The sequence below is a fragment of the Canis aureus genome, chromosome 4 (assembly GCF_053574225.1).
Source record: "Canis aureus isolate CA01 chromosome 4, VMU_Caureus_v.1.0, whole genome shotgun sequence".
NCBI lineage: Eukaryota > Metazoa > Chordata > Mammalia > Carnivora > Canidae > Canis > Canis aureus.
Genome location: NC_135614.1, coordinates 1,979,357 through 1,995,461, shown reverse-complemented (window position 1 = coordinate 1,995,461; position 16,105 = coordinate 1,979,357). Strand labels below are relative to the sequence as shown.

Below are 16,105 nucleotides of genomic sequence, written 5' to 3'. Positions count from 1 at the left end.
TTCCAGAGGAGAGGGCTTGCATCACTGTGTGGCATCCTTGTTACCTAATTCCGTGCCCACCACCTTGGAGCTATGCAAGATGGGTTTTTTAAGCTAAAAATGGATGAGTAAGTAGAAGTAGGCAAATTGCCGACTGTATCCCTGCTCCACAGCTAATTAGCTGTGTGATTTGATGAAGATATTTTAACTCTCTGTATCTCAGTTTCTTCATTGGTAAATTGGAGGTAATAATGGTTCCTGCCTCAGAAGTTTTTAAAGGATTAAATAAAAGAGAATTGATAAAAAAATTTAGACCAGTGCGTGGGAAAAACATACCTCCATAAGTATTAGCTATTTTTCATATTATTTTTGTTATTACTTTTACTAAGATACACTCGGTGACCATGAATTTCATTATGCATAGAGAGTATGAAATTTTTTTTTTTAAGATTTATTTATTTTTTTAGAAAGACAGTATGCACACAGGATGGGGGGGTAGAGGGAGAGAATCTTCACTCAGACTCCCTGCTGAGCGCAGAGCCCGACACAGGGCTCAATCTCAGGACCCTGAGATCATGATCTGAACCAAAACTAAGAGTCAGATGCTTAATTGACTGAGCCACTCAGGTGCCCCAAGAATGTGACATTTTTAAAAGCACAAATTTACTCTTCTTAAAAAAACCCAACATCATTTCCACCTAACAGTGAACTTCAATTATTCATAAATTTTAGGCCATATATCATTTGAACTACAAAGATATTTTTGGTAATCAAGTATCAAAGCTAAGATAATTTCAATGTGCTTTAAATTTTTAAAACTCATTATAAAGTGCATGACAATTCTTTACATTGTTTTCAAAATACGTAGGAGAAATTTTAATTTTCCCTTTGTGTCACAGACTCACCCTTGTGATCATCCATTATTCAGTCCTCACTAGACACAATGTTATTAGCAGCTGTTGTGTTCTAGGAAGTGTTCTAGACACAGGGATGCAGTAGTGAACTGAATAACACCCCTGCTTTTATGGAGCTTATATTCCTATTTGGAAACACACACAAAGTTATAGAACAAAAATGATCATGAAAGAAAATGATTATGGAGAGAATTGCATGAAGAAGATGGTTATCTAGTGTAGTCAGGGATGGACTCTGATACAATGACACTTAAGAAAGAACCGAGTGACATGACAATGCTCTCTGGGAAAAGACCAGTTCAAGGAAGAGAGGACAGGCCCAGTGTGCAAAGGCATTGGAGTAGAAGCACATTGGGAGTATTCCCAGAGCATCGTAGAGAGAGAATGTATGGCCAGAGAGCAGTGGGTAAGGGGAAGAATGGTGTAGGAGACATTCGAGAAGGTAACTGTGGGACATTAGCCAAATGTGACTTGTCAAAACTGGTGTGCAGAAACTTGCCTTCTTAAAGTGTCCTTCAGGTCAGCTTGCTTTTGTTTCTGTTGTGGTTTGGTTTGGTTTGGTTTGGCTTAGCTCTGACTTACTCCATCCCTTTGTGAAATAAATGAATCTGTGTGGTGAGTTGGACAGCTACATGTAAAACTAGCAGTTCCAAGTTGGATTCCAGTGGTGGGAACCTTGGCCTCTCTGGGCCTCGTTTCCCCAGTAATAAGTTATATGTAAACTATAAACCCCTTTCCTCTACCAGCACCATTGCCACAGCTTGGTCAAAGAGCTTCCCAGTGGTGTAGGTATAGTTGGCTGTACCAACTAGAAGGGCCTTGCTTAACTGTATATGGACTCAATGTTTTTTTTTTTCTCTACTTTCTTTCCTTCCTGCCCCTCCCCCTCTCCTCCTCCTCCTTCTACTTCTTCCTCTTCCTCTTCTTCTTTTTAGAATTTTTAAACTTGATTAGCCAGGTCAACAATTATTTCAGCCTTGGGGTTCTAAACACCTGCTATCCATTACCTTATTTTACGTTCCATATTTAAAAAGCATTTATTTTCAGGTAAGGCTTAGCATATCAATCTTTGGTGTTCCAGGCAGCCTGGGGGCTCAGCGGTTTAGCTCTGCCTTCAGCCCAAGGCCTGATCCTGGGGACCTGGGATCCAGTCCCACATCAGACTCCCTGCGTGGAGCCTGCTTCTCCTTCTGCCTGTGTCTCTGCCTCTCTCTCCTCTCTCTCTCTCTCTCTCCCTCTCTCATGAATAAATAAATAAAATCTTTAAAAAAAAATCTTTGGTGTTCCTTCTTGTACCAGCCTTACCAGAAATGCTTTGACCTGAGTAGTCTGTTGGCAGGTTGGAGAAGGTTAGGGAGGGCCCCACAACAGAGTGGTCAAACCAGGGTCTCTGGAGCCCTGCCACTGGGATTTTAAACCCATCTCTGCCACTTCATAGCTGTGTGATCTCGGGCAAATTATTCAACCTCTCTGTGCTCAGTTTGCTCGTCTCTAAAATGGAGATAACAGCGGCCTTCCCTCACAGGATTGCTATGAGGACCACAAAAATTAATGTCTGATGAGCACTTGAAGCCTAATACATGAACAAACTAAATAGGAGTTTCTTATAATTATTTGTTCTTCTCTCTACTCAAACACTGTACCCACCTCTACTTTTAAAGAATCTAGAAAATGCTGTGTCTCTTTCAAGGAATCCTCTTTAATAGTGAAATGATACCCATGCCCAGGAACTGTGATTTAAGACCGTTTGTGAAACGTGCCTTTTGAAACACCCTAGATTTTCAGCTCAGAAAGAACTCTGTTAATCCCAGCACACTTATTCTTTGGCTCTGTATGTTTGAGGAGATTCTTCCTGAGTTTCTATTCCTACATCTGTCAAATAGAGATTAAAAGATGTACTTCTCAAGGTTGTTGAAAGGATTAAAAGAGAGAATGTATGTGAAGTACTGAAAAATATCTTGAATATTCTTTATCCCTCCCTTCCCCCAAGCACAATGTGTGTAACCTAAAGCAGCATCTGTGGAATTTAACAAGATGCCCCAAGATTCAGAAATGAAATGTCTCGGTGGGACGTGTCTGTCTTGGGTGAGAGTCGCAGGGTGGGGGTGGGGCATCTCTCATGCCTGAAACTGCTGGATGTTTGTTTGATGTATCCTCTGTCCCAGTTTCAGAATGTTCAGTACCAGTTAGCTGAGGAGGTGGAAAATCCCCTATTCATTTCACAAGGAAATTTTCAAAATTGTCTTTGTGCTTAGCATTTTTTTTTTATGTGGACTTTGTATTTTAAGGGCACGTGTAGGAAATGGTTATGCTGTATCATGCTGCATTCTCTGCTTTCCTGTCCCCCGGAGGGTAAAGGCAGCATTGCCCAAGGGTGGGATGTGGCCAGGAGCAGGGATAGGTGAGGGCCTTGAAATGTGCCAGTCGATCTCTGCATTCTTTCGGCTATAAGTGGAAGATCTCCAATAAGATGCTCCCTACAGTCTTCCATTCATCTGCAATCCTTGGATTCCCTGTGATCAGACTATTTGAGAAATGAAATTCAGAGGCGGTCATAGCCTGGGCTCAAGATGGACCAGGAGAGGGAGGAGAGCTGCTGGCTGGTGGTGTCTGAGGTTGGCTCCTCCAGCACAGCCTTTTGGCACCAAGTGCTTTATAAACACCTCCTGACCGATTTGGGAGAACAAACTCACTATGAGAAGGAACTATTTTTCTTTGTATATTACTTTAAAATATATATTTCTATTCCTGGCCATATGACGGTAAGCGTTCTGGCACTTTTAACAGACCTGGGCAGGAAAATGGAAGCTCATCTTCCACAATTTTGTCTCTAGTTGTAGAAGGAGTCGCAGACACTGGTGGAACTCTGGAGGGAGGGGTGCAGTTTATCATTGCAAAGTCAGCTTGACAAATTATCCACTCTCTGAAAAAGTAATCAAATTTCAGCAGCAAACATGAGGTCTGGAGGCGCCCTGACCCAGAGCACCAACAGGTGGCGAGGGAGACAGAATTTCCTAAGAGCCACATGAGGAGGAGATCAGGTGCCCTATAGGTTGAATCAATATATTTATATCTTCTCAGGAATAAAACAGTAAGTCTGTGAAAGCAGGTAGAAATACCTTTTTTTTTTTTTCACTTAGAAGCACTCACAGTCTTTATATGCTTATGCTTTATATATTTACTAAAAAGATCATTACACTGTTGCCTCAGCCATCATGCTCAGTTTTTGCTCATGACCTTTGTGGAAATGAGGAAAAGAATTAGATCTCCCTGCTTGCACCTAGGACATAACCTGTCACTTACTGTTTCATGGTAAAATCACTTGAGAGGAAACTACCATGAGTGAACTGCAGCGTCCTTCCATTGTGATACTGACCTCCTGACTTCCAGAGGAAGCGGTGCTTCTCCACCAGTTAGCTGCCAGCCAGTGACCTTTTGTCATTGTCCTGCTCTTCATCTACAATTTTGTCAGACTGAGACAAAACCTGATTATTGGAATCTGTGCTGCCTATGAAGACATCTAGACGTCCATGGCTACTTGCTCAACTTTGAATCACTTTTTTGCCTTTGCAAAATCTGTAGCATTTGTCTTTACTCTTAGAAATATATGCACCTTCACTCTATTCATTCCTTACTTGTACACACTAAGAAGTCATCCCAGCCTTCCTTAGCAGTGAGGACAATGGTGACTGGGCCTGAAACCTTGTAAGCTCCATCCTCCCAGAGAGTTAGTAAAGTTCTGCTTTTGTATTGACTTGATTTGGGGTTCGCCTCTCTTGTAGGACTGGACCAGGGCTGAACTAGAGTTAATGACTTGGGATCTCCCCACAGAAACAAGGCTTCTTCCTTGGATCTAGCTTATTACCTAGACTCTGTCCTCCCTCAGCATGAGATATTTCTCAGCAGACTTCTTCATTGCTTGTGCAAAAACACTAACCTTGGCCTGGCACTACAAAGAGTACGGCCTAGGCTCAAGATGGCCCTACAACCCAGAGCTTGACAACCATAAAAATCAGGAGGTAGCGCACTTGAAGGAAAGAGCCAGATGAGAAGAGAGGTTTCTTACATTCAAAACAGGACCTATTGAAGGAGGCCGATACTCTTAGACTCAGTATATTCATGGGATTCAGACTCCACCCAAAAATCATTTTTACCAACAGAGGAATTCCTGTACACTAACTAAGGAGGATTTTGTTTTAAACCCCCAAGGAGATTTCCTACATGCGTTGTTCGTGACTGAATGCAAAAGATGCCCTGGTGGAGTTGAAGAGAGGCTCTTGCTTGTGATTACTTTAGGCATAAAACTGCCTCATTACCAAGTCCTTCCGGTACTTATGTAGCTCTGTTCTCTTGGAAGGTATCCAAATCAAAGCTACCTTTACACCAAATTCCTCTGTGTCCTGAATAGTGAGATTATTCGGTACACCCGCCTGCCCCCACACTTCCTTCCTGGTTAATTTAAATAAACAGTGAGTTGTTTTTCTTTTTGACTAGAGCCAGTCTATACAACCACAGCAGGAAGATTGCTTTCTATATATATGCAAATAGGCTGAATTCTCTCCAAACCCTGGGAAAAGACCCTTTTAACCAAATGACTTCTGTTTCTCTGTTTCTTCATGTATAAAATTAGTGGTTTGTATAAAATAACCTGAGCTCCCTTGCAGCTGTATAATTCCACATCACAAACACTGGAGAGTACAAGCTTTGCACATACTCGACAATTAACGAGTAAACAAAGTGGCCCATGTTCAAACGCCCAATAAATACTTAACTCCCTACCATGATACTCAAGTTCCTTCTCATCTCGATATCAACTTAATTTTGCCCCTCCTTACACCATAAACCTTTAGGCACCCAGCCAGTCAGCACTCCTCAGAGAATCCTGCACTCAACCTGCGGCTGACAGCCAAGTTCATATACAGCCAAGTTCATATAGTCCCCACTACCCTGAATGCCCCTTACCAGTAACTTCTTCTTTTTTTTTTTTTTTTTGGAGAAAAGCCAGAATAAAGCAATTTTATTGCAATAATAAAACTTGAAACTCATACGTAATGCGGGCAAGTGGGGGTGGGGGTAGGCTGCAATAATTTCTCTCACCAAATCACTACACAGGACAGCAATGGGATGAGAGGGGAAGGAGGAAAAGCCAGGAAACTCTGAGATCAGCCAGGGGAGCTGAACATCAAAAACCAGGAGATGCTGAAGCTGTGATGACCAGCATCATTTCCTCAAGACAACACTCAAGGGTTTGTCATGATGGCTGGGCTTTTATTGGGTGTTATGTGTCTACAAACAGCACCTTCAATGTAAACTTTCAATTAAAGCTCTTAAAATTTAGAAAGTGGAGCTCAGATAGCTATGAGATTACAAAAGTCCTGAATATCTGTTAGAAAAACCACAAGATGGAAAAAAAAAAAAAAAAAAAAAAAAGAGCCAGACCATAAAGAAGGCTTTCAGCAGGAGGTCCCTGCTGGCCTGGGAACAGATATCTGTAGTGTCCAATATTGCAGTCAGAACAATCTGCTTCCAAAAGGCAGAGGGTTTATGGGGGGGAGGGGCAGTGGAGGCAGAGGCTTTCCCCCTCCCCACTTCAATTTCAGGTAGGGCTTTTTTTTTTTTTAATTACAGTTATTTTTATTTATATTTGTGTTTTCAAACTTTTTTTACTATCTTCTGGTTTGAGGGAGTATTTGTTATTTTAAATTGCAGTACAGCTGACACAATGTACATTAGATACAGGTGTATAACAGTGATTTGACAGTCTAATATGTTTTTGTTTGTTTTTTGTTGTGGGTGAGCTTTATTTTTTTTTAATTTTTTTATTGGAGTTCAATTTGCCAACGTATAGCATAACACCCAGTGCTCATTCCGCCAAGTGCCCCCCTCAGTGCCCATCACCCAGTAACCCCCCCCATCTCTCCTTCCACTACCCCTTGTTCATTTCCCAGAGTTAGGTGTCTCTCATGTTTTGTCACCCTCACTAATATTTTCTCTCCTTTCCCTTTATTCCTTTTCACTAATTTTTATATTCCCCAAATGAATGAGAGCATATAGTGTTTGTCCTCGAGGTCCATCCACGTCAAAGCAAATGGTGGGTATTTGTCATTTCTAATGGCTGAGTAATATTCCATTGTATACATAAACCACATCTTCTTTATCCATTCATCTTTCAATGGACACCGAGGCTCCTTCCACAGTTTGGCTATTGTGGACATTGCTGCTAGAAACATCGGGGTGCAGGTGTCCCGGCGTTTCATTGCATCTGTATCTTTGGTGTAAATCCCCAACAGTGCAATTGCTGGGTCGTAGGGCAGGTCTATTTTTAACTCTTTGAGGAACCTCCACACAGTTTTCCAGAGTGGCTGCACCAGTTCACATTCCCACCAACAGTGCAAGAGGGTTCCCTTTTCTCCGCATCCTCTCCAACATTTGTTGTTTCCTGTCTTGTTAATTTTCCCCATTCTCACTGGTGTGAGGTGGTATCTCATTGTGGTTTTGATTTGCATTTCCCTGATGGCCAGTGATGCGGAGCATTTTCTCATGTGCTTGTTGGCCATGTCTATGTCTTCCTCTGTGAGATTTCTGTTCATGTCTTTTGCCCATTTCATGATTGGATTGTTTGTTTCTTTGCTGTTGAGTTTAACAGGTTTTTTATAGATCTTGGATACTGGCCCTTTATCTGATAGGTCATCAGGTAGGGCTTTTAACTCCACCCAAGGACATCTCTCAACTGGGAGAGTTACTTCAGCCATCAACCGTGCCTCACATCTGCTATGGCTTTGTAGTGCAGCAGTGAGAATGCTTAATATATAATAGATTAAAATTTCATCTGAAAAAAGAATAAAGATTCTTGTAATCCCCCAATACCAATTCCTATTCTAAAGTTAACCCGTGACTTGTGATGTTAATACTTGACTTAAGTGGAAAATTAATACTTAAGTGGAAACCCAGATCCAGAAGACTGAAACTGAACCTTCACCCCAAAATGAAAACAAAATAAAATGAGTAACTTGAGGTTTATGGCATATAGTTTAGGTCAACACACATATGAGGAGAAAGGGAAAGAACAAAGCTGAGTGATAGAATACATTCAGTCGGGTTGATGTCTATACAAAGAGTGTAGTGGAACATCAGGAAAAGCTCTATACAGAGTCGTGTGTGCACATCTGGAGGCACCATCCCTCCATGGCACATCCAAGAATGGAGAATTCAGGGAGGAAGCCGTTCCTGTCATTCCAGTTTCAGAAGCTCCACATCTAAGACAAGAGTGGCATTTGGTGGGATAAATGCCTGGGTGCCCAGTAGCACTGTAGGCGTAGTCTAGGAAGATAGTTTGGCTCTCTGACCCACACTCATCTGGGCAACCCCTTCTTCCCAGCCTGGGATCACCTCTTGCTTGCCTAGCATAAACTTAAAGGGCTTGTTTCTGTCCCAGGAGGAATCAAACTTCTTTCCATCTTCAATCATCCCCTTGTAGTGCACCACGCAGGTCTGACCTGCTTCGAGAACGTGCATACGTTGCTTGGGGAGATGGTCTCCACCTGCACTCCCCTGACGGAGGCAGCTGGGGATGCTGGGCACGGGCAGGTGAGCTGCAGGTGGCGTGGGCCCACAACGGACCTGGCAGCCATTCCCCATAACTTCTATTTTTGATGACTCTTGCCCAGTCTTCAAAGCCCTGCTCAAATGTCTCCTCCTCTGTGAGCCCTCCCCACCTCCGACTCTACCTATCATGCTCAGCAGAAGCATGGGCTCCCTTTCTGTGTATCCATGGCTCTTTGCTCAGACCTCTGGTATTACACTTGAAATATGGTAGCAGAGCTTACTGTGGATATGGCTGCCTCTGCCAACTAGACCAAGAACTGTTGAGGTATCACTTAGGTTTCTGCCCCACATGATCTAAAATCATGCCTGATACAGAGCAAGTTCTCAGTGACACCTGCTCAGCACAACTCGAATAAGTCCCAGTAAAGAAGGGTCTTAAAATGAATCTGTTTAGGATAAAGTTTAATATAGGCACAAGGTTGTATGCTTAACATTGACACTACAGTAGGAAAAGCAAATGAAGATATGGGCAATCTTTGGTTCCTGACTAATTAGTGCCTTTTCAATACTTAGAGATGTCAGAGAACAAATCTGCCACAGATTTAGGCGATGGGACTGGGGATCAAGGGAAAAGTGCTGGTTTACCTCAAACTGCCATTTTGATTTAAGCATGTTTCCCCGTTAGCAAAGTTTTATCTAGTAACGATAAAATAAAAAGCACATGGAGCTCTTGCTGGCCAATATGAGACTCAGCAAATCTTCAGTCATTTCAAAGTCTCCATGCCAACTCATTCCTGTACCTTTTGTTCAAGGACAAACAGAACTGATTCTGCCTTTCTTTTTTTTTTTCCTTATTCCTTCCTTCCATGAAGACATTACAGTGTGAATATTTATAGATTTCTGTGGTCTTTGAGCAAGCCAATGCCCACTATGTTCTCTGCACTATAGGAAACATGGGGCAGGGATCGAAAGATCATTTGGTCAGTGGTGTTCAAGAGATTATTCATTTTACTTGGAAAAAAAATAGGTAACAGTATTTCTTGACTTTCTTCTATGTGTGAAGGCATTATAAGAGATGAATAAAGCATGGTTGTCGACCTCAAAGTCCTTAGACTTTCAAACAATGGTTTTCAAGTTTCAAGGTATGAAATCAATGTAGTAGATTAAGAAGTGCATTTTTTATGTAGAATAGTAAAGAATAGAAAGCATCTGATTACCTCCTATGAAGTGAAGATATTATCACATGAGATTTAGTCTCAGTAGAGTGGCTATGTGTGTGCACCAGATCACAGCAAAGATACAAGGTTTCTGTAAGATACAGTCAGAAAAGTCAGAAGCCCACTGATTCAGAGGAATCAATGAAGATGTGCCTAAGTCACTGCAATTCAGGTTGTAAGAAATTAAAGTTGAGAAGTGTGAGAGAATCCAGTGTCAAATGAACAAGTGTCAAGGATCCAAACTGCTCCAACTATATCGCATTTGGACCACTTTGCCTCTTTCCCTTCCCAGGACCAGGGAGCTCTGTATGGAAGTGTTACCCTAAGCATCCTTTCATGAGGTAGTGGACTTAGATGAACTAATTCATTGCTATGTAATATGCAGAAGGACACGGATGAAAAGCTCTCATGTATGTTTTCTGCCATGTGATTAATATTTACTGTCTTTATTATAACAATAAGACATACTCATCATATTATAGTGCAAGATGTAGAAAAATGACCTATAACTTCATTCCCCAGAGATAATCACTTTTGGTATTTTACTTGAGGCCATTTTCTTTACGTATCATATATTATGCATTTATATACAGATCACTTTTTTGGATCTCTAAATGTGTCTGAGTAAAGCTCAGATATTCAGTCTTGTTCAAGAAAGAACCAACCATCGAATGCCTGGGTGGCTCAAGTGGCTCAAGCAGTTAGGTATCCACTCTTGCCTCAGGTTATGATCTCAGGGTCCTGGGATCAAGCAAGCCTCAACATGGGGCTCCTTGCTCAGCTAGGAGCCTGCTTTTCCTTCTCCCTCTGCTTCTCCCCAGGATTTATATTCACTCGTGCTTGTTCTTGCTCTCCTTCTCTCTCTCTCTCTCTCTCTCTCTCTCTCTCTCTCTGAAGCTTGTTCTCTCTCCAATAAATAAATAAAATCTTTATAAAAAAAAGAATCAACCATATCTCTGACATGTTTTTTGGAGCATTTGAAGGAAAATCTTAAAAATTTTGAAGCTAATAATCTTTAGAGTTTTATTTTCAAGTTAAATGTAATAAACATGAATTAATTATCAATGGGCTAATCAGTGGGAACACAGAGGTATAAAACATGGTCTTTGCCCTTAAAGGATTTATAATCTAGTAAGGGGAAGAAAGCATTAAATCACTATCAAAACAGTGTATTAAAGCCCAATAAGGAAAAGCAAGTACCAGGTGCAGAGGAGAAAATGATCCAGCTTATCCAAGGGTTATCAAAGGAAGCGTTCCAGAAGCTGACCCAGGTGGAGGAGGGCTATTGGAGTTGCCAGGCAGTAGGGAACCTGCCTAATGGAAAGCCAATTCAAGAATAACTTCCAGTGCTAGCAACAAAGTTTGAAACTAGGTAAGAAGAGCAAAATAGGATAAGGAAATAAATCAGACTCCTCTGTTCAACATTTGGATTCACATGACCCCGCCTGTGTCTCAGGACACCCGTTCATTTTCCCTGTGAAACATCTATGCAAATGCCCAGTAAATAATACCACGTACAGCCTGTAAAGTCAACACAAAAGGACAGGTGCATGTGCACACACACACACTAATATGTTCAGTGCAGAAAGAATATAACTACACAGGGTAAGTTAGAGGAGGGTTTATTTTAGAGTTGATGGAGATGCATTAGTGGAGAAGAAGGTGATCAGTGCCATGTTTGCACAGGCACGCATACTTCTTCATGGATCGAGCTTCCAGCCAGTCACCTGGTGTGCACTCTTATTTCGACCGAGGAGTATATTGGCTTCAAATTGATGAATCTCCCATGACCAGTTCCCCTTCCAGCAAATTCATAAGTGAGATGTAGGAACACTTAACACAGCATCAGGAAATGCAAGCTGGTCTAGTACCATCTCTTGAAGCTATTTCAAAAACAAAGTCTTATCCTCAGACCAAGAAAGGGCGTGGCTTCAGAGGAAGTGTGCTTTTCTCATTCTGGGCCCAGCCAAGCATCTGAGCCTGGCACAGTGCTGCTGAATGAAGCCATATCAAATCCTTCTCTGTTTTTAAAATAGCAGAATATAAATATATTTCAATTGATAAAAATATAAGAAACCCTGTGATTATGTTATTCCCATCCCAGTATATTTCTTGGCTGGGAAATTGAAGTAGGAGCATATTCTGTCCTTAACATACTGCTCTGCTAGAAGTATAAGATCTGAATTCATTAACACCATTCCTGAACACAAACCTCAAAGCTCCCTTTCACCTGAGAGCAGAGCCTCCTAGGTTTCCTGAAACAATGTTGGCATATGCAGGAAGTGGCAACAAAAGGAAATTTTCTTAAAGTTTAAGATGAGGGATGCCTGGATGGCTCAGTGGTTGAGCATCTGCCTTTGGCTCAGGGCATGATCCTGGAGTCCTGGGATCAAGTCCCACATTGGGCTTCCTTCATGGAGCCTGCTTCTCCCTCTGCCTGTGTCTCTGCCTCTCTCTGTGTCTTTCATGAATAAATTTTAAAAATTAAAAAAAAAGTTTAAGATGAATAGAAGTGGGCAAGGAATCTTTGGAGCACATAGTCATCATTCCCTGCTGTCAGAAATGCAATAAATAGGGTTGTAAAGAGAAGAAATTGAGTCCTTTTGCTTCGTGCTTCATGGATCACCCACCAAAATGCTGGCCAAACCATGAATTGGGAATCTGTCATGCCTCACGGTGTACAAGCAGAGAGAACACATCTTTTCTTTCATTTCTATGCTCGCCCTTTGAGGTGTCTGTTTAGAGCCAATAAAATGACATATTTGACACATCCTTAATGATAGCTCAAGAGAGCCAGAAAAATATCCAGGAGCCTAGAATTGCAAAATTAGAATGAATCCATAGAGATTGTCCAGGCTGGCCTCTTGTCTCCATATCTTCCTAAAACTGACATTACCAAAGTTTTGAGTGGGGAAGGACCCTGGCCAGGGGGTCAGGTGCCGGTCCTCATTGCCTCCTCCTGTTTGTCCTGCCCTCCTTAGAAATCTGCCAACTCCGACAGACATTTGCAACCAATTAACCCCAGAGACTTAATAGGTTATATAAGTTTTCCATGAGACACCACAGAACTTAAGGTGAAGCATGGACACGAAGAATGTCTGATAACAGTACATTTCAGTCCCTGCAAACTATCTTTACATTTAAGCACCTAACTACACAATTACATAATGAAGGCCAGACATTTCTCCTTTGGAATTTTATAGATTGCTAAGTACACATGTTTATCTGAAATCACTGATCTTTCAGAGCAGGTTAGAGTGGGGGTGTCCTTTTGAAATTCTGTGACCTGCATCAACTGAATGTGATCCCTGTCGCTCCACTTCCTTTATCCATTCATTGCTCATTTGCCGAGTCTCTGTTAAGTGAGATGCATTGGGCCAAACTGTGCAGGTACCATGAGGCTGAAACAGGGTGGCTCAGGCTTAAAAAGTTTGCAGTGTCATTGGGAGGGTAAATTGTGTGCATAGGTAATGATACTAAAAGGTAGGAGGGGTAAAATGGCAAAGCTCTGTGGAATTCTAAAGAAGAGAGAGTAGGCTTCAGAAAGTATGACTCAGAGAAAGATCATAAAGGAAGTGACATTTGGCCTGAGGCCCAAAGACCAGGCAGGACATATAAAAATGGGAGACAGCACTCTCGGCAGTGGATAAACAGTGAGGTCAGAAATTTCAGTAGTAGTTGGCAGATGGGAAGCAGTTTCCTTTGACTGAGCAGTGGGGTCTATAAATGGAGGTGGTGTGGGACACAAGGTTGGAGGGTGTCATGGAGTCAGACAATTGTAGGTAACAGAGCTTCAACTTGAGTCTGGATGGTGGGGACCCATGGAAGGGGTTTGATCAGAAAGAAGCCATGTGATCAGAGACAGATGTGTGTGGTTAAAGCCAAGTGACACTACAAACACCATTTGTTTTCAGACAGTTTGGTATGACACTACAATATATAGGTATCGTGTTGGTTGTAAGTGGCAGGCAGAACACATGGTGAATACATTCCTTCTTCTTTCATTACTTCTCTTAACATTCGTAAACTCTTTAAAATTGATGTGCCCATTTTGTATGCAACTGATCTCGTTTATTCCTTACCACAAGCCTGTGAAGGTTTATCTCATGTTAGGTGAAGAAAACCCAAGAAGGTTGGTTGATTGGACATCTGGTCAAATAGCTGGTTAGTGACAAAGTGGACACTGGAATCTTCTGCCTGCAGATCCAGGGAATTCCCTCTTATGTGACAGGGCCCTCAATACATAGTTGTTACTGTACCGTTAACCACCAGCCCTGTGAAATACAGTGGGTCTTTTTATGTGTAAAACATTATCACAGCACCTGGGTGGCTCAATGGTTGAGCATCTGCTTTTGGCTCAGGTCGTGATCCTGGGGTCCTGGGATCGAGTGCCACACTGGGCTCCCCATGGGGAGCCTGCCTCTCTCTCTGCCTGTGTCTCTGCCTATGTCTCTGCCTGTCTCTGTCTCTCATGAATAAATAAATAAAATCTTTAAAAAAGTTACAGGTAAAAAGGAAAACTCTTATTACAGAAATATGAAGTTATTTTCTGGAGAACTGACACTTCTGGAAAATGCAGCTAGATAATCTTTTATATATTCATAGAAGACCCCTAAAAAACTCAAATTAGATTAAGGAAGATGTCAAGCAAAGTGTCATGTCATCTAAAAAGGTCGAGCTCAGATGGGGACAGATTTCTAAGAGGACAGGTAAAAAGAAGGGAGCATTAGATTCATCTTTGAAAATGTAAAATGCAACATAAATACCTCCCCCATATGATCCGCCCTTCAGGGCAATCTCAGAACAGATGATCCTCCAAATAACCGCTTAAGAGAACCATGGTATAATTATGGCTTCCTCGGTAAATGAAAATACCAAGGCTCATTAACTTGCCCCAGGTCACACTAGTAAAATACTGGGACTGGGACTCAGGTGGTTCTTATACCTCTTAATTCAAAGCCACTTTGACTGCCTTTAGATTTACATCAGGACTTTTGAGATGATTTAATAATAAAGTGTTACAGACTGTGTATTTGATTGTGATACATAACCTATTCTAGTGGTTCTGCATACTGATCATCCATATCTTTTAGGTTTTATTGGGATAGATTTTTGTTTAGGGTTTGGGAAATGCTATCCAAGTCAGAATAGGATGCTAAGGAACACTACCACTTATATCCTTAAATGTTTAAGTGTGTTAAAATATCCAGGTTCAGTGATAAGAACCTCCTGAAGGTCCACTTATTCGTGTCCAGCCTTTAAACAGAGAGGCAAGGGTGAGGAGGTTTACAGAGGAGCAACTAAGGTCCTAAAGGCTTTGGGAAGCTTGATATTGAATTCAGTGGGACAGTGTGAGCAGTGCTTTCCCATAGCACTCTCAGAGCTGGAGCAGAAGTGAAGAGAGAGGGAAGGAAAGAGGTAGACCTGGGCTCTTCCCCCAGCGCATGAGGAAGAATGTCAGCCCCTGGTGCAGAGTGCAATCCAACTCACATTTCCATTTTCAAAATTTTATTTTTAACTTGGATAATAATGAATGAATGATACATTCTTACTCTAAATCTTCTAACAGGAGAGATGGAATGGAACTACCATCTCCCCCTGACCAGCACTTGGTCTCACTCTCCTCCCTAGAGGATTTTCTCCTCCCTCAATTTTGGGCATATTCCTCTGGACAATTGTAAGTTTATCTTTATGCTCAGTGTGCATTTGGAAATCTATAGATCTGTTTTGATAGTGGTATCTCTCTTTTGCATCTTTTTTTTTTTAATTAATGAGAGACACACAGAGAGAGGCAGAGACATAAGCAGAGGGAGAAGCAGGCTCCCCGCAGGGAGCCTGATGCAGGACTCAATCCCAGGACCCCAGGGTCATGACCTGAGCCACAGGCAGATGCTCAACCACTGAGCATGGGTGGCTGTGCACCTTATTAAAGATACTGAGAAGTCGATTACCTTGAGACACTAAGTTAATAGAATTCGCCCCATTAACACAATCTCTATGCCCTATGATGCATTTAAGAGTCAATCACTAGTCCAAGCACTTCACACAGCATTGGTTTCCTATTCACAGTCACGCTTTGAGAAGCAATCTAGCTGTTAAAGTCCAGTTTAACTTCTAATAAACTGATATTTGAAAAATAAAAATAAAAATAAAAATAAATTAAAAAAATAAAAATAAACTGATATTTGGAAGAAAATGACAGTAATATAATATATAGGTTTAGGGAGCATAATTAGACACGAATGATGAATGGCAGGATATTAAAAGTGTTGCTGCCCAATGTACAGGCTATTTTTCTGGGATAAAAAGAGAAAAGTTTCAATGACCTGATTTTAAAAGCCAAACCAGGGCAGCCCTGGTGGCGCAGCGGTTTGGTGCCGCCTGCAGCCTGGGGTGTTATCCTGGAGACCTGGGATTGAGTCCCATGTCGGGCTCCCTGCATGGAGCCTG

The 16,105-nt window shown here is 41.7% G+C and overlaps 1 protein-coding gene and 1 pseudogene across 8 annotated transcripts in view; one reads left to right on the top strand and one right to left on the bottom strand.

The window, feature by feature from the left end:
- Positions 1–16,105, top strand: part of CHRM3 (cholinergic receptor muscarinic 3) — a 493,903-nt gene that overhangs the window by 411,094 nt on the left and 66,704 nt on the right. The gene's annotated exons all lie outside the window — the stretch shown is intronic.
- On the bottom strand, positions 8,086–8,360 carry LOC144311760 (peptidyl-prolyl cis-trans isomerase FKBP1A-like; annotated as a pseudogene).